The 19,836-nt window shown below is 40.1% G+C and overlaps 1 protein-coding gene across 2 annotated transcripts in view; it reads right to left on the bottom strand.

The window, feature by feature from the left end:
* The window catches only part of ttc8 (tetratricopeptide repeat domain 8), a 97,054-nt gene that overhangs the window by 21,984 nt on the left and 55,234 nt on the right, over positions 1 to 19,836 (bottom strand). The gene's annotated exons all lie outside the window — the stretch shown is intronic.

Genomic DNA, 19,836 nt, shown 5'->3' with positions numbered 1-19,836 from the left:
TTAGATATGTAATGCTTTTAATAATCACTTCATTAAATGTGGCATACTGTTTGATCAGGTTAGTGGTGTGGCTGTATCACAAGACCAGTGTGACCTAGACCAGGAGGAGAGTTCTACATCTATATAACAACTCTGCCTTCGCATTTAGAATATTAAGCAAATCTGAAGTTTTCTCTGCATTGTGCAGCTTCAAGTGTATGAAGAGCTCAGTGGGTACGGATCAGTTAGATCCTCATCTCTTAAAACTAGCTGCCCCTTTCATTGTTGAACCTTTAATTCATATTTTTAATATATCACTTCTCCCTGGCTCTATTCCTAAAGTTTGGAAATCAGCATTAGTGACACCTCTGCACAAAGGAGGAGATGTATAAATGATCTAAACAAATATAGACCCATTTTCAAGCTACCTTGTTTAGCCAAGATGTTGGAATCCTTTGTAAATTAACAGATCGGTTCCTTTCTCTCCTCAAATTATATTTTAAGTCCTTTTCAGTCTGGGTTCAGAGCTGGCCACAGCACCATTGCAGCTGCTACTGTGGTTGTGAGCGATAATCGCTACAGCCATAGATTCTAAGAAACACTGCGCAGCTTTGTTTATTGACCTATCAAAAGCATTTGACACGGTCAATCATGTTCTCCTTCTTGAAAAACTCTAATTTTCGGGTTTGGATGAAGCCTCCTCTGGCAGGTTCTGTGATGATCTTTCTGACAGAACACAGTGTGTAAATGTAACTGGTCTGACCTCTGAGGCATTAAGGCTCAGAAATGGTGTTCCTCAAGGCTAAATTTTAGGCCCATTACTGTTTACTCTCTACATTAAGGCGGGGATCACACCAGCCAGCGGCAAGCGGCAGGTTTCCTATTGTACTCTGTGGTTCAGCAGCGGAACGGTGACAACGCTGGCGTAACACTAGCAAAGATCGTATAGTTAGGAAGATGAATCATAAAGGGGGTTTTCAATGGAATGAAATGGTGCCCACTTCCGCCTCCTATCTGGGCATGATCAGTGACGAGTAATCGGTTTAGACCATAGACCTAAAGGTTTAGACCAGTGTAGAAGCAGCAGAAGCAGTGTGCCATTGATAACAGTTGGCCTGCGCAAATAGCGGAGACAGGTCAGGTCAGGAGGGACAGGTTGTGAACAAAGTTACTTTTCTATGTATTTATCACGCTGGAAAATACGATTTCAATGTGGGAATGTTAGAAAGACGTGTGCCTTGTAGAATATGGGTTCGTTACTTGCATTGCTGAATGTAGGGCTCGCATACTTGAATTTCCCCTTGGGGATCAATAAAGTATCTATCTAACTATCTATCTATCTAGGTCTAAAGGAATGGTCATAATCCGAGATAAGGTTTATTTCTCCCGTTTGCCTCCTAAATGGGAGTGGCACTACGTCACAGGGTAACCGGATTTGACCCTCATATGAGTCGTCTCGCTTTATAAACCGTGTCTGATGCTAGCGTTGAGCAAACTGGGAGTTGAACTTGGTTCAACTTTGAAGCGCAACGCTCGGCTCGTCAATGTCAATTTTAGAATGTTCAGGTATTTTGACCAATCGGATTCGTCTAAGAACGTAACAACAAAGATAACCGTCTCTAGTAACCTAACAACGTTGACAGTAGCTTAGAAATGGTGTTCCTCAAGGCTCAATTTCAGGCCCATTACTGTTTACTATCTACATTAATGATTATATGTGGCTCATTTGAACATTGTAAAGTGCATTTTATGCTGATGACACAATCCTCTATGCATGTGCCGAATCCATTGAGAGAGCTGTAATATTACCTTCAGTCTGCCTTTGACTATGTTCAGAACTGTTTTAAAAATCTTAGATTGGTTTTAAATGAATCAAAAACTAAATGTATGCTCTTCACAAGATCAAAATTGTGTGATCTTAATGCATTTACTGTATGCTCCCTAAATGGTACACAAATTGAGCAAGCTGCCCAAAACAAATATCTTGGAATATGGCTTGATAATAAGCTATCTTTTAAAACACATGTGCTTGAGCTTACAAAGAAGATTAATGCTAAACTGCCCTATTTAGGATCAGGTCTTGCCTTTCCCTAGAGAGCAGAAAGGCCATTGTTCAATCAACCATTCTGTCAGTCCTAGATTATGGGGATATTCTTTACATGCACACAGCGCCTTCCACCTTGAAAGCCATTGACAAGGTTTACCACAGTGTTATTCGCTTTGTCATAGGTGATGGATTTAAAACTCATCATTGCAAACTGTATGAGAACATAGGATGGTCTTCCTTGTATGAGAGGAGGGAAAGACATTGCCTCCTATTTGTCTACAAGGCATTACAAGGTAAATTACCTTCTTACCTTGTTTGACTTTTAAAGATTAGACATGGCAGGCTTAATATAAGGTCACAAAGTTATATTACTCTAGAAACACCTCGAGTGAGATCTGAGATTGACAAATTGGCTTTTCAGTCTTTTGCACCTGTCAAATGGAACCACTTGCAGGTGTTGAAACTTGACAGACTTGTATCTGCAGACAAGTTTAAGGCAAGGCCGTAGCCATGATGTCAACATTGGGGGGGGGACCAAATTTGTGGCGGGGTCTGACAAAATGTCAACACTTTTCATTCTTACCCATAGTTTCCCGGTGTCATTTGTAGTGATGTTGTAGACTGATATAACTCACATTCAATACAATAATAGTTAACCTAATTACAGAATCATAAATGTTCTGTAGGCTATCTATCAATCAATCTATCTATCTATCTATCTTATGCATCAGTCAGGAGCCATAGCCAATTCAAAATACATGATAAGAATATTGGTGTCAAAATTTGTTTGAAATTGATAATAGGTCAAGAAGTTTGATATTTTTGATAAGTTTGATTTGGGAATGAAATTGACTTAGCCTACATTTATCTTTAATGTCAAGTCAAATTGAGTGCCTGTCACTTTAAGAACGTGAGAATAATTTGACTTCAGTCATATTTTCGGCTAGTCTAGAATTATGTCTAGGAATATGAAAGCAATGCTTATGTTCTAATTCTATGTAGTTTATCTAAATGTAAAAAAATTGGAAGAACACAATATTCAAGCAGTAGTTAAATTATTTTGATTGTGCCACAGCCTGAAGATGGAGAACAAGTAGAAATGTATTGCAATTTAAAAACTGGATTACTCGGGAATGGCTTGGGAGTTATTCCACCGCGATGGGCAAGGTGTGGAGATAGAATGTACTGTAATATGATTCCATTTTGTGTATTCATGTTGATTTTCTCGCGAACAGTTTATTACAGCAACTAGTGTAGCTTAATACCATCAGAAAGCTTGTGATTAGCCTAAACTTCGTGAGCAATCCACCAGATAATAATTGGTGCGCAATTTGATTCTTTCGCGAGTTGCAGATAGAAGAATATAATTATATTTCGTGTAGGCTAAATTTACATTGATACCACCAGAAAGCTCGTGTTCTGTCAAGTGTCATGCATATCAGTGTGACTAGAACTTCGTGAGCAATCCTATAGAGAAGAATGGGTGAGCATTTTGCATTTTGAGTCTCAGATAATTTCTCTGCGCTGAAAACATTGTACAGTAGAGACAGATAGATACTATACCTGTAGCTGATCTAAAGAGCCCATGCACCTATGCCTTAAAGTTTTCTCCTGTCTAAACAATATGCTGTGGTCTAGTCTAGTCACCAACTGTCAACTGAAAGTGAACAGATTGATAAAAAAAGAAGAATGGATTTGGCGTGACATCTCTTGCGTGTGTGTGAGAGCGTGAGATTGATGTTGAAAGCGTGCGTCACGCCAGGTACTAGGCTACTAATGAAGGTGCTACTAAGCTATTTTGTGCATTTGATTGCATTTGCCAGTGACAATTCAGATCGCGGTCGTTACCGTTGGTTTCCTGTAGCGTTTTTTATTTATTTATTTTTCTATGTCCGAATATTGGGGGGGACATTTTGGTCGTATCTGAATATTGGGGGGGACACGTCCCCCTCAATGTCTATGGTGACTACGGCCTTGGTTTAAGGCTCTGATAAATGATTTGTGTCCTTTACAGCAGTGTTCCTGTTTTAACTGACTTGTTTTAACACTTGGAGGTCCTGGGCCTTTTCAGGCACTTAGAGGCAGTCTGCTGTACCTTGAGATTTTTAAGTTTTTCATCTAACTAAAAACATCTATGCAAAAGTGGCACATATGGATATATTCTAGAGGTCCTCTACAATAAACACAACTATTTAAAAAAAGATTTTCAAAGGACAAAGGTCAAAAACACACTATATTAACACAATATATTGGGCTAAGACTTTTGAAGTTTGTACCTTGAGTACAACGGTGTTGGCTCCATATAAGTAAAAAGAACATTACAAAATGTTTTGTAGTTTTACTACAAATTGGAAAAAAGTCAGACTAAGGCCAAGTCCACACGTAGCAATTTCCAACCATTTCACATCACAAACTGTTCTTGAGTGTTGGTAGCCTAACTTGTGTCCTCAGAACACAATCTGACAGCAGCTTTGGAGTTTTGGAAGTAGGCTGCAGGCAGCAGTTGGCTCTAGGTAAGGTAAAAACAAAGACCGAAATGGAGTAACGTTATCCCGTTATTTTGAAAACTCAATGTTGACTGGTATGGGCTAGGGGTCGAGGAGTGTGGCGATGACATCATCGAAACGCAGGTATACGTCTTCCCCCGTCCAAACGAACGCTAGAGGGCTTGCTTTTTTGAACTTATGCACTCTGGGAACCGGTTTCAGATCGATTAGTTTTAGGGCTATGCGTTTGCAGTATTCGTTTGGACGAACGGCCAAAACGATGCAAAACAGCTGTGTTTAACCCTCCGTGTGGACATGGCCTAAATGTGCCACTTAGTGGGTGTCTCTTTCAAATGCAAATTAGGTTGAATGGGCTATCTGAATGGGCCTGCTACAGGTGAGAGGACTGAAATCCTAGGATTTTCTTTTATTGTTTTTACAAAGTGCCATTGATACATTCTCTTTTAAAACATATATATTTGGAAACTAGTTGATTAAAGGTTTCTAATGGTGTCACTTATATGTGTCTAGGACAAAAACCAGCAAAGATTGAAATGTGTGTTTGGAACAGTTTTTCAAATCCCCAGGGGGGATTTAGACTCCAGAGGGTTAATGTCTATTTCATAATATGTTTTATTGCTTATTTATCTTATTCTGTTTGTTTTGTAATTGAGGCTGTTCCCCTGAGGTTCATTTTTACTTGCTCATTGTTCTTATTTTATGTTTTCATTTGATTGCTTTTGTACCCAGGTTATTGCTGCAAACAAGTTTTTATGCTCAATCAATTTTTCCATGAATAAACAAATGAAAAAAAAAGAATGTCTGGAGGAGATAGAGGCTTGGATGAAGCTCAACTTCCTTCAATTGAACAGTTCCAAAACAGAAGCAATCCTAGTTGGCAGCATCAGTTCCGCTCTTCCACCATCACCAATATCACCTTCTCTGGACAAAACGTCTCCCTAACTACATCTGTCACCAACTTGGGTGTTAAAATGGACCCCCAACTCACCTTTGACACCCACATCAAACATCTCTGCAAAACATCATTCTACCACCTCAAGAACAATGGCAAACTCCGTCGAACTCTCACCCTGGGCGATGTAGAGAAGCTCATTCACGCCTTTGTCTCCTCCAGGCTAGACTATTGTAATGCACATGCTCCCCTCTACCTACAGGAACTCCTCACCCCCCCCCCCCCCCCCCCCAGACCCCGTCACACACCCCCCAGTCTACAAACATTAACACCCTCCAAATCCCCAGAACCAAACTCCACAGGATGGGTGATAGGGCTTTCTCCGCTGCTGCTCCAAGGCTGTGGAACGCCCTACCTGACCACCTGAGGGCCCAACAGACTACTGATGCTTAAACAAAACAACAACAACAACAACAACAACAAAAAAGTATTTTATTGATGTGTGTGTATATACAGTATATATATATATATAATCTGTTTTAAAACATATGTTTTTCCGTGAAATGAGCTCACGATATGAAACTGTAGACTGTGTCTAGGGCTGCCAAAATTGCTCAAAAATGACGTTCGTCATTTAAGTATAAACATGTTTGACAACGTATTGCCTAGCCTACTCAAAAACAAATCAAAGGTGAAGACCGCAAACCTCACTCTCGCTCGCTCTTTCTCACACACACACACGTTCTCTCTCTCACCCGCACCCTCGCGCTCTCTGCGCACAACGGAAAATGAAGAACAACAATAAACAAATGTTGAGTGCTGATAAAGATTTTTGTACAAGCAATTTAAGGTCGTGACTCTTGTCCCAAATTGGCTATAGCAGGCTTCATTCAGTGATTGAAACAAATATTATTAAATTAGGCTAATTGAAGTTTTACAGTGGGCTAGCCTATAAAAAAAAAACCCTGACTTTAGTTTCATGTGCTGTTACATCGCGTCGTTAATCAGCTTCTCAGCTTTCAATCCCAAAAGTTGCTGTTTCGATTCTATTGGTGACTGTTACACTAGGGATACGGTACCTCATTGCTTGACAGAACTCCCTGAAGCCTGCCCCATCCACAACACTGATCGGTCTCCTTACAAATGAACAAAATTCATTTCTGCATGATGGCCTGCTGAAATGGACGCTTAAGAGCGTGGCATTGTACGCCAAAAGCACAAAATGCGTCAAATAACACAAGTATGGCTCGTAACACGCCAAATGACTTAAAGGGACACTTCACCGATTAGCATTAAGCTTTGGAAAACCAGTCATGTTTTTGAATGGTCATGCATCATTCCCTCAGTTTGTCTTGAGATGGGAGAAATGCGGATTTCAATGTTGGACTTCCTGCTTTCAATGATGTAAAAATCATCATTTTACATCATTGAAAGCAGGAAGTCCTATTCATGGGGTTCATTGAAATCTGTATTTCTCCCATCTCAAGGCAAACTGAGGGAATGATGCACGACCATTAAAAAAAAATACTGGTTTTCTAAAGATACAAAGCTTAATGCTAGTCAGTGAAGTGTCCCTTTAAGAAACCGGCGTGTCATTCTACACCTTTTGGTGAGATTAGGCTGCCTCTTAATTGTTGCAGACAGAGCTTGTGGTGGCGGGTGTGCAAAACGTGGCTGTTTAGCTGTAGTTCCACACATTAGGCCTATGCTACGCTCATTTGGGTGCATATTTTCGAGATGTGACCATTACATGGTCGAATGGTATGCTAACTGTATCTTGCATGCATACTACTTGATTTCGCGGTAGGGCTTTGACTCCGAACTTTGTTATTCGAATATAATTCGAATTTTTGAAAAATATATGATATTCGAACGGATTTTAGGCAGCTCTTAATATTCGAACCTGTTATGAACATTATTTTTTTTGTACATGTGTTTGCATGCAAACGTTGTTTTCAGATTCAGCGGCTTTCTCACATCTGGTAAAGTCGTGAATCATGAGCTCATTAGCAAGGCTATTAGGCTTACTCATCTCGGCTCCTGTAGGTGATGTTAGCAAGTGGTTTGACTAGCCTATTCAGTTTCCCCACGTGTGTGTACGTTTCAAGGTAAGCTAATAGTAACTTCCTCATTGAGTCTTGGAGTTGGAAGACATTGGTATTGAGATGGTCAATCAACTTGAATGCAAGAGTTTTAATCTGTGCAGCATGCTAATCATGCTAACCGGATGCAATCAGGTATGCAATCGTTCTTAATTGTTAAGCTTCTGTTGCTTTGGTTTTGTAGCCGTCTCCTTCGCTTTCGGCAGTCTTGGCCACTAATTTTGTGGAGGCATGCGATGTTGAGAGATGTTTGAGTGAGTTTGAATTAGGCTACTCGACACTGATGTTTACAAGGCACTATTGACAAGGGCATAATGTGCATTTGACGATTACATTCGTTCTTTTCATTTCATGGAAGAAAAAAATAATGACTGTACTTCCATTTAGCGAATGCTGTTTTTGGAGTAGCCTATTTGCGTTCGTCATACCGATTTCACTTTGACCAACGCGCTTGTGATGCGTCGCGCTGTGTGTCGAACTACTAGGCTATGCAAGTTTAGGAACACCCGCCCAACTCTATCTCTGATTGGCTTACCATGAAATTTTACTCAACCTCAGCCAATCGTCAGTATGTATGCGCTTGTCTCGTGCTCACTATCTAAGGAAGAACAGTAAATTTAATCTGCCTCGCCCTCGGCTCTGAGATCTATTTGGTCTGATGGAGAGAAAAAAAAATATATAGTCTAGAGTAACGCACCGCATTTTTTGGCAGTAACGGTAACGGCGTCAAGATGGGAAAAGTAATCAATTAGATTACTCGTTACTGAAAAAACTAACGCCGCTAGTAACGCCGTTATTAATAACGCCGTTATTCCCATCACTGCTAATGGTTTCATGAGGTAGGCCTAACCGCTAAAAGCATAAGCCTATGTCCTAAGCACAACTGTGTTCTCGTTTTTGGGTCAATTCATAGATTTTATTTCAAATGTGTGGATAGCCCAATGGTACGATTGTTTTTATGCTGGCAACAAAACAAAATGGTTCACGAATGTTATTCTTGATTCTAAATTCGGGAAACAATGAAAAAATAAAATGTCCCATTTTCCGACGCACAACAAACCTCTTGCTTATAGCCTAGGCTATGTTTATTTGAAATGTAAGCTGGCTGTTGTCAAATTTGTAAAATAAGATAGGCATACTGGAGAAACTATGGTTTATGCTCTCTTATGCTGTTTCTTTCCAAACCGAATGCGAAGGAGGGAGAATGAATTACGAACTGAACGGTTTTGATCAGACGGGAAACAATTAAATATAAAAGGTCCCATTTTCCGAAGCACTACAAACATCTTGCCTATTTAAATATTCTATTATTTGGGACTTTTTCGTTAGAAAACAATTTCATTTGAATTATGGACTGCCTTTGAATGAAATTTGATCGGACTTTCAGTTCACAGAAGAAAGTTTCAAGACGCTAAGAAACACGTTTGCCCCGTGGCATTAACGGTGGCTTAATTTATTTCAAAATGATATGACATGAATCCGGTTGTTTGCCGTTCTACTTGTCTTTTTTGACCTATAATGATTATAGGGGATGCATCTCATATATCACTGCATTGCAGTGTAGGCCTATTGAATATTGACAGGTTTGAAAATCGTAACATTAGGCCTATTTTCAATCAATACAAGTTGAAAGCCACACATGTTTTGTCTTTGTTTTGTCTTCTCCTATTTTGTTGGGCAAATTTGACCACTGTCAGCTTAAATGTCAAATCATATTTCCTTCCCTTTGTCGCCCTAGTAGGCTAGGCTATTGAGAGAAACGCAGAGAACCGAGAGAAATTGAAAATAAACACAGAGAGTTCGTAAATAGGCTAGGCTAAATGTTTGCATGGGTAATGTACAATTTCAAGAATTCTGGTGAGATGCCGTGTAGCCTACAATAGCTTGGATGCTCATGAGCGATGACGAGTGGATGAGCGATTTTTAAAATCAGTCAGAGGGTCGGATTCGGATATCTGTGTGTGCGGATTTTTCTGTCCGAACCCAATACAGTTAAAATGTCATTCTCTTGATGGTTTCTCATACTTAGTGTAAATGTTAAGTTTTCTATTCTATTTATCTATGTGAAGAATTCTACAATAGAATCTTAAGTTTATAGAATTTCTAATTTCCATTTCCTTATCAACAAGGAATAAATATGTTTATTTGTATTCGAAGCTGCTATGGTTTCAGAATTGTTTATTTGTTATTAAAACTCTGTGCGCGAGGCGCGTCTGTATGTTGGCTACCGAAAGAACGCATAGTTCATTATTGCCATTGTCACGGTGGAGGCAGACCATAACGCTAAGCTTTGCCTTTATTTTGCATTAAGCCTTAAGTTATAGTGCTTAATCTAGCTGTGCGCAAGAACTACCAGCAACAAGGCCTGGTATACTTGTACTCAGAAGAGAAGAATTAAGTTAAGCTCAACCTCTTTCTATAACCAGCGGCCAACGAGGTATTTGTTACTTTGTTTTATATTGTTTTTCCTTGTTTCTTTGTATCGTTTTGTTGTTTATACACTGTACACTGATGTATCCTTTTGGTGATTACTTGATAGTTCTCACGGCGTGAATGGAGTGTGGAGACTTCGGTGTATCCAGATAAATAAACGCCCGTATCTAAGAACCTGCCCCCGTTGTGTTGTTGTGGAAAGAGCTACAGTGAGAACTCGTCTGCTCATCGCGGGTAGAAGAGACAAGACAACTTCACTGCGCAACGGACATCAGCTGCAACTTGCCTGCTCATTCCGAAGTGGGAGAGGACGCGTCCGCGGCAGCTAACGACATCCAGTTTATCAGATAAGCCCTTAAAATCTCTGTCGGTTTAGCGACAGCAAGCAAAGACTTTTTAAAGCAAAAGTTTCAAGTGAAGGCCATAAGTAGGCTACTCTGCTACAAAGTTTTAAGTTAAGTAAAGTTAAGGTAGTTTGAGGAGCGGTGCAACTTGAAAGCTGCAATATAAGGACTGCTTGCTTATTGCAAAAACCATAGTCAGTATTAAGGATTCTGTGCACTGCGCTGTTTTGATTAAGCAAAGTTTAAAGAAGGTTACAGTTTAAAGAGAAAGCTTCTATTCTGTAAATCCTGTTTATGTTTATTTTTGATTTTTAAAAATAGAACACTGACAAATACTGACAATAGACTATCTTTATGCAATATTTAATTGCATATTTAGAATAAGTCCATTACAGCAATTAGTTTATTTGATTCATTTAGTTTCATTTTTTGATTGTTTTGTTTGTTTTGTGAATTTAAGACAGCTAAGTCACGTAGGTCACTTCAAGCCTTTACACACAGGCCTACTTTTTCACTTTAAGTTATACATTCATATACAGTACATAAGTTATTCAGATACAGTAATTCTAGTAGTCATTCACACAAAATGTTCAGTAAAAGTACCTGCCAAACTGCTGAAGAAAGCTCTGCAGGAGAAATGCCGTTAAGAAGGAGTGAAAGACTTAGAACATTGACAGAAAAAGAAAAAGAAAGTCTGAAGGCTGTGCAACGTAAGTACAAAATTGCGTATGGCTTCTGGAAGACTAATGCAAAAGTAGGCAAAGAAATGCTATCTGATGAGGCCTCACAAGATGAGTTAGAGGAACTGATTCATAATGTACAAAGCACTTGTTCAGAGGTAAGAGCCCTTTATGAAAATCTTCGTCAGATACAGGCTCCTGAAACAAACCTGCGGCGCAAAGTGGATTCTTGCATAGCTCTTTCAAAGTTCATTGTTCAAAGAGCACAGAAGAAAATTGAAGGAAAGGAAGAGGAAGATGAACTTTGGCCTGATGTTGGATCCGTCTTAGACTCAGCAAGCTCTATATCTTCTGTTAGATCAAGATGCAGTTCTTTACATTCTAGCATCCACTCAGTCAAAAGATTTGAGGCTGCTGCTGAAGCTGCTGCATCCCAAGAAAAAATTGCCGTATTGATTGAACAGGAGAAGGAAGCAACAGAGCTTCAAAAACTTGAGTTTGAAGATGCTTTTCGTCAGGCACAGCATGAAGCTGAAAAACTAGCCAGACAACAAGAGATGCGAGGTAGACGCACAAACATTGAGGTCTTAGAAGAATTAAAAAACTTAAATGCTGCAAAAGCCCGAGTAAGAGTTTATGATCAAGCTGAAGAACAGTTTGAAGCAAATGACTTTGCCTACACACTTAACTCAGCACCTTCTTCCACTATTCCTCAATGCCAAGCCTCCAGTGCTTTAATTAACTCAGATGTTCCTCAATCTCAAGTCATTCCTGCCACAAGTCTGACACTTATTCCTCAGTCTCATGCCATTCATGCTACACGTTCGTCATCCATTCCTCAATCTCGAGTCATTACTGCTGCAAGTCTGCCGTTCTTACCTCAGCCTCATGCCGTTTGTGCTACAAGTCCATCACTCATTCCTCAGTCTCAAGCCATTCCTGCTGCATGTTTTCCATTCGTACCTCAGTCTCATACCATTCATGGTACAAGTCCATTACTTATTCCTCAGTCTCAAACCATCTCTGCTGCAAGTCCACCATTTGTTTCTCAGTCTCAAGCTGTTCCTGCCTCAAGTCTGTCATTCAGTCCTCAGTCACTGCCAGTTAATACCCAAGCAACTCCTGCTACAAGCCCCATGGTGTTTCAAGTTCCATATGCTTCAATGCCTACCCCTCAGACACAAAACAGTTGTGACCTGGTCAATGTTTTAGCAGAAGCCATAAGTGCCAATCGCCTTCCTACGCCAGAACCAGCATTGTTCACCGGCGATCCTTTGAAATTCAAAGACTGGCAACTCTCTTTCGAAACACTGATAGACAGAAAGAATATTCCAAAGAATGAAAAACTGTATTACTTAAGAAAATATGTAGGTGGAGCAGCAAAGAAAGCTGTTGAAGGTTACTTTGTTCTAGGCACTGATTCAGCATATGACGAGGCTTGGAAAGTACTAGAAAAACGTTTTGGTGACCCATTCACAATTGGGAAATCCTTTAGAGACAAGTTGCATGGATGGCCAAAGATAAGCTCTAAAGAGGCCTTCGAATTAAGAGAGTTTACAGACTTCCTCAAGAGTTGTGAGGCTGCAATGCCACATCTGAAAACATTAGAAGTCTTAAACGACTGCAATGAGAACCAAAAAATTCTGCTGAAGTTACCATCTTGGTTAGTGTCTAAATGGAACCGCAAAGTGATGGAATTCAGAGCGGAAACCGGGGAATACCCACCATTCAAAGTGTTTGTACCCTTTCTGTCTAAAGAAGCAGATCTTGCCTGTGACCCTGTGTCTTCAATACAAGCCCTCAGAAACATGGAAAGTGAAAAACCAAAGCCTCCAAGAAACCAAACCATCCAAGTGAAGACGCTCTCCACAAATACAACACAAAGCAATATACCATCATGCGTCTTTTGTAAGAAAATAGGACATCACCTAGCCAAGTGTAGAAAGTTTGTTGAAAGACCACTTCAAGATCGGGTAAAGTTCATACAGACAGAGAAGCTTTGCTTTGGATGTTTGAGGATTGGTCATCAATCAAAACAGTGTGCTAAAAGGAGCACATGTGAAAAGTGTCAGAAGAAACATCCAACATGTCTGCATGAGGAAAACTTCAAAGTAAAGAGTGTAAATTACAACCTAAAAGGCAAGACAAATGCTGAAGAGATGGCTACAGCTGTGTCATTTGCCAACGCAACCACTCATAAGAGCTTGAACACACAAACGTCATCAACAATACCAGTCTGGGTCTCATCTTCAAAACATCCTGATCAAGAAATTCTTGTATATGCACTTCTAGACACGCAGAGTGACACAACCTTCATCTTGGATGAGATAGCCCAAGACCTCAACACAACCAAGGAGAATGTCTGCTTACAGTTGTCCACAATGTCTGCGCTGTCAAAGACCATACCTTGTCAGAAATTGTCAAATCTCCAAGTGAGAGGATATAATTCAGAGAAAAGAATTCCCCTGCCACCAGCTTTCACACGAGAGTTCATTCCTGCCAACAGACTGCACATCCCCACTTCAGAAACAGCTCGAAAATGGCCTCATCTGGAACAGTTAGTAGACAAGATACCACCACCATTAAATTGTGAGGTAGGCCTTCTGATTGGGTATAACTGCCAACAAGCCCTCCTTCCAAGAGAGATCATTGCCGGAGAAGAAAATCACCCATACGCTCAGCGAACAGATCTTGGCTGGAGCATCGTTGGATGTGCGAATTCAGAATGTGACTACAGTGATGCAATAGGCACCAGCCACAAAATCCTACAGTGTCAAGTGACACCTGCAGCACAGCCATCAGTTGAACTGAAGAGGGAGGTACACTTCGTGTGCAGAACTGAAGTTAAGGAGATTGGACCGACAGACATAATTAAAGCACTTGAATCAGACTTCACGGATCACTCAGCAGACGATAACCCAGTTTCTCAAGAAGATTTTCTCTTTTTGTCCAAAGTGAAGGAAGGTATAAGATTGAACAAAGATGGTCATTATGAACTTCCACTTCCATTCAAGACGGACACACCTAACCTTCCAAATAATAAACAATGTGCAGTTCGGAGACTCACTTCACTAGAACGACGACTGAAAAGGGATAAACAGTATTGCCAGGACTACGTTCACTTCATGGATGACATAATAGCCCGAGGAGATGCTGAAAAGGTTCCACAGTCTGAACTGGATGAGCAAGCCTGGTATATTCCACACCATGGAGTCTACCATCCTCAGAAGCCAGGAAAGATCCGCGTAGTGTTTGACTGTTCAGCACGCTTCCAAAACAGCTCTTTAAATGATCAGCTCTTGACTGGGCCTGACCTGACAAATACTTTGGTTGGAGTATTGTGCCGGTTTAGAAAAGGTCCAATAGCCATAATGTGCGATGTAGAGAAAATGTTTCACCAGTTTCATGTCACAAAGGAACATCAAGACTACCTCAGATTCTTATGGTGGGAGAAGGGTGATCTAAATGCAAAAGCCTCTGTGTACAGAATGAAAGTACATCTGTTTGGAGCTGCTTCATCACCTGGCTGCTGTAATTATGCATTCAAGCACCTGGCATCACAAGGCCATGGAAAGTTCAGTGAAGAGTCTATCAAGTTCATCCATGGAAGTTTTTATGTTGATGATGGTTTGACAAGCACAAAGTCCCCTGTTGAAGCCATACATTTGGTTGAAGAAGCAAGAGCCCTGTGTAGAACTGGTAACCTTCGGCTTCACAAGTTTGTATCCAACAACAAGGAGGTGATGAGAATGATACCACCTGAGGAACGTGCCCATACCAAAGATCTGGATTTGGATTTAAGAGAATATAACATTGAACGAGCTCTTGGAGTTCAGTGGTGTGTAGAAGCAGACGAGTTTCAATTCAGAGTTGTTGTCAAGAACAATCCGCTGACAAGAAGAGGAGTTCTATCGACTGTCGCCTCTATCTATGACCCTCTAGGGTTTGTAGCCCCTTTCATCTTGGTCGGCAAGCAAATACTTCAGTCACTGTGTAGAGACAAGATAAGCTGGGATGAGGATCTCCCTGAGAACATTCTACCACAATGGGAAGCATGGCTAATAGACTTGCCACGTTTAGCAGCTTTGAAAATTCCAAGAAGTTACTCTCCGTCTGACTTTGGGGAGGTTGCACGTTATGAACTTCACAACTTCTCAGATGCAAGTTGCAGTGGATATGGTGCCTGTTCTTATCTCAGAGCAATAAGTGAAACAGGGAAAATCAGTTGCTCACTGGTTATGGGGAAGGCAAGAGTGGCCCCTACTAAACTAACAACTATTCCAAGACTTGAATTGTCATCAGCAGTAACTTCAGTCCGCAATGGTTCTGTCGTCAGAAGAGAGCTTGAGATTGAAAAGCTGCAAGAGTATTACTGGACAGATTCAAAAGTTGTCCTTGGCTACTTGAATAATGATGCCAAAAGGTTCCACACCTTCGTGGCCAACCGCATTCAACGCATAAAATCCAGCACATCTCCTGAACAATGGCAACATGTAAGCTCAGAGAACAACCCAGCTGACCATGCCTCAAGAGGACTTACTGCTGTTCAGTTGAAAGAGTCTAACTGGCTGAAAGGACCGGACTTTCTTTGGAAAATAAATCTTCCACAGGAAGAAAAGACGGTGGGAGAAGTGGAACTAACTGATCCAGAGCTTCGCAAGGTCCACGTCCATACAGTAAAGACAAAAGAAGTACCTGCAATATTGAACCGCTTCACCAAATTCTCTGAATGGAACAAGGTTGTAAGAGCTGTCGCCAGACTCAAAAGATTTGTAAGAGAACTAAAAGGTCTTCAGCCAAGAACAAATGAACTAACAAGCCTTGAAGAACGAAGAGAAGCTGAAATGTTCATCATCAAGCTGACACAGGAGGAAGCCTTTGCTGAGGACATTAAGAAACTCAAGTTACAGAAAGAAGACAACTTAAGCAAACATAACAAGTTACACCAACTAAATGCCTTTCTGGATAAGAACAGTATTCTCAGAGTGGGAGGACGGCTGTCCAAATCCTCTTTACATTATGATGTTAAACACCCAGCAATTCTTCCAAAGAAGTGCCACGTTTCAGCACTGCTGGTCAAACACTACCATGAGCGAATACACCACCAAGGGAGAGGCATGACTACAAATGAACTACGTGCAAATGGAATATGGATCCTTGGATGCGGAAAGCTAGTTTCTTCACATATCTACAAGTGTGTGAAATGCCGACGATACAGAAGAACTACGGAAGTTCAACTGATGGCAGATCTACCAGAAGAAAGAACTGAAACATCTCCTCCTTTCTCATACTGTGGCGTTGACTGTTTTGGCCCCTTCATCGTAAAAGAAAACAGAAAAGAACTAAAGCGATATGGGCTGCTGTTCACCTGCCTGTGTTCCAGAGCAGTACACATAGAAACTCTGGACGATTTGACAACGGATGCCTTCATGAACGCTCTTCGAACACTTGTATCTATCAGAGGACCTGTTCGCCAATTAAGATGTGATCAAGGAACAAACTTCACAGGAGCCAAAAGAGAGTTTTATGAGCTACTCAAAGGGATGGATCAAGACCGTCAACAAACACTTGGCTGTGAGTTCATAATGAACGTCCCATCAGCGAGTCATATGGGTGGAGTTTGGGAGCGCCAGATTCGAACAATCCGCAGCATCCTGACATCCATGCTAGACAAATCTGCAAGCCGTCTTGACACCACTACGCTAAGGACATTTCTTTATGAGACCATGGCTATTATCAACAGCAGACCACTAAGCATTGAACATCTTCAAGATCCCAATGGCCCAGAACCTCTCACTCCCAACCATATACTTACAATGAAGTCATCAATCATTCTGCCCCCTCCTGGACAGTTCTGTGAAGAAGATCTTTATCTACGGAAAAGGTGGAGAAAAGTTCAGTTTCTAGCCAATGAATTTTGGAAAAGATGGAAGCGAGATTACCTACTAAATCTTCAACAAAGACAGAAATGGCAAAAGAAAACTCGAAACTCACAAGTGGACGACATTGTTATTCTTAAAGATGACAACAAGCCAAGGAATGAATGGAAGCTCGGCAGAGTTATACAAGCTCACCCTAGTGCAGATGGCATGGTACGAAAGCTGAAGTTACTTATTAGTGACACTACACTTATCAATGGAAAACCACTCACTAGATCAGTTTACCTTGAAAGACCTATCCATAAAGTAGTAACACTAATTGAAGTCAGCAAAGTCTCACAGTCATACACTAACACACACACCCACACATAACTTATATTTTATTTATTTTCCTTTGTTTGGTTGGTTCTCTTTTCATTTATTTTCTTTATTTGTTATTCAAAGAAATCCCACATTCCAAATAAATGAGTGATTTGGTGGGAGTGTAAATGTTAAGTTTTCTATTCTATTTATCTATGTGAAGAATTCTACAATAGAATCTTAAGTTTATAGAATTTCTAATTTCCATTTCCTTATCAACAAGGAATAAATATGTTTATTTGTATTCGAAGCTGCTATGGTTTCAGAATTGTTTATTTGTTATTAAAACTCTGTGCGCGAGGCGCGTCTGTATGTTGGCTACCGAAAGAACGCATAGTTCATTATTGCCATTGTCACGGTGGAGGCAGACCATAACGCTAAGCTTTGCCTTTATTTTGCATTAAGCCTTAAGTTATAGTGCTTAATCTAGCTGTGCGCAAGAACTACCAGCAACAAGGCCTGGTATACTTGTACTCAGAAGAGAAGAATTAAGTTAAGCTCAACCTCTTTCTATAACCAGCGGCCAACGAGGTATTTGTTACTTTGTTTTATATTGTTTTTCCTTGTTTCTTTGTATCGTTTTGTTGTTTATACACTGTACACTGATGTATCCTTTTGGTGATTACTTGATAGTTCTCACGGCGTGAATGGAGTGTTAGTCAGGGGGCCAAAACTGATATTAAAACTTTGTCGGACACTTTTTGGTACAAGCATACAACCTATCCAGTATTGATATTTAACCCCTCAACATGAGTTCTAGACAGGTTGTCAGCTTAGAAAATTTTGTTTTGTCCATTTTAACACTATATTCTTAAAAATGGAAAAAGCGGATTTTTCCCCCAAAGTGCTTCCTTTTTCTTCCATGTTACCTACTGTAATCTTGGGCAAATGTGCAATATAATCCAACATGTGTGCAAGCATGATCATTAAAAAATAATGATCAATAAATACCACAAGAGTATCACACCACAAGGGCCACTGTTGTGTCAGGGGGCCAATTCTGAAAAGGGCTTCCGTTAAGACTTTTGCAGACATGTTTTGGTTCAAGCTGTCAGTGTCACCCTTTTTTTTTTTTTTTTTGTTAGAAGACACAAATAGGTAAGATATCAGGGTGGTTGTGAAGACAAAGTTAAAAGCTTGTAGGGAGAGACATGCAATGCTGCACAAGTTATAATATTTAAATGTTACAGTAAAAATGTAGAATTGTAGATGGTGGTGTATAGTGCTATTTAACTTCATTAATATACCAGGTTGTGACACAAATTATATTTAATGGACATATTACTATAGTTATTCATTCAATCCAAACATAACTGCTCTCTCACTTCTTTAGGGTTAGGGGATAGTAACTAGTTAGCAATAACAACTTTGTTATAGTCGTATGGCAAAGGTATGTTTTTCCCCTGTAAAACCCGGGAAGTTAGCTGAACTCAAATTATTTGAGTACTGTAAAGCCTGGGAAGCTATCTGAAATTATTTGAGTAAACCAGATGCCTTGACATTTGAGTTTGGCAACTCATTTAATTTGAGTGTAAATAAGTCATTCAACTGGAGTTATTAGTATATTGTACAGTATGTATTGCATTTTGTGTTGGGATAACTTAAAGGAGTCAAGTAAACTACACTAATTTTATTCACCTAATAACAACTTGAGTGAATTATCATGACAAGTAAGAATTATGTAGGCCTACACACAAAAATGCAATGTACTCAATGTGTGAGCTATCATTTTCTATGGATTATGGGTAAATGCTTCTTTGATTTTCTAATAAGTATTTGTTCTCTTAGCTGTTAATTGTGGCTTCTTACTGTTTACCAGGTGATGGGCAAAAATATTGTGTTGATGATTTTCAGAATATGGTCAGATATACCATTAAGGAGAAGCCCATTCTCAAAATATAAAGAACATTATGAAGTTCACTTTTACTTGGCCTAATGCAAAGTTGATTGCGTTTCCCAATTTGACTTTGACCTATAGTCACTTGAAAGTGTCACAAAGTTGAGTATCCCAATGGTGTGATTGAGCCTCCTATTGTCTGTCTGTATTGTCTCTTGGGGAGATACAGACACATTATGCATGTTTACATTGAGTAACTATATTACCCCTCTTATGGGCAGGATATGAGCTTCAGGAGTAAAGATTTCAGGATTTTTTTATAGGTTTCAATTTCTATTAAATGAATAGGATTACTGCAGAATGAGGGTAATTGTGACATAATATTTATCACCATGGCAGTACTGGCCATCATGATATACTGTATCTTCAGATTATCATTACGTCTGTCAGAAGCATTACACATGATCTAAGATTTTAAAATCAGCCCACAGGCCAAGTCTGTTGTGGATAGTCATCTGCTTGATGGAATAGAATAGAATAGAATATATACTTTTTTGATCCCGTGAGGGAAATTCAGTTCTCTGCATTTAACCCAATTTAACCGAATTAGTGAACACACAGCACACAGTGAACACACAGTGAGGTGAATCACACAACCCAGAGCAGTGAGCTGCCTGCCCAACCAGCGGCGCTCGGGGAGCAGTGAGGGGTTAGGTGCCTTGCTCAAGGGCACTTCAGCCGTAGTGGACTGGTCGGGGATCGAACCGGCAACCCTC

Source organism: Sardina pilchardus, chromosome 5, assembly GCF_963854185.1.
Source record: "Sardina pilchardus chromosome 5, fSarPil1.1, whole genome shotgun sequence".
In the NCBI taxonomy this organism is placed as follows: Eukaryota; Metazoa; Chordata; class Actinopteri; order Clupeiformes; family Clupeidae; genus Sardina; species Sardina pilchardus.
Note: the sequence above shows the minus strand (reverse complement) of the source record. Positions and strands in the feature narration are given on the sequence as shown.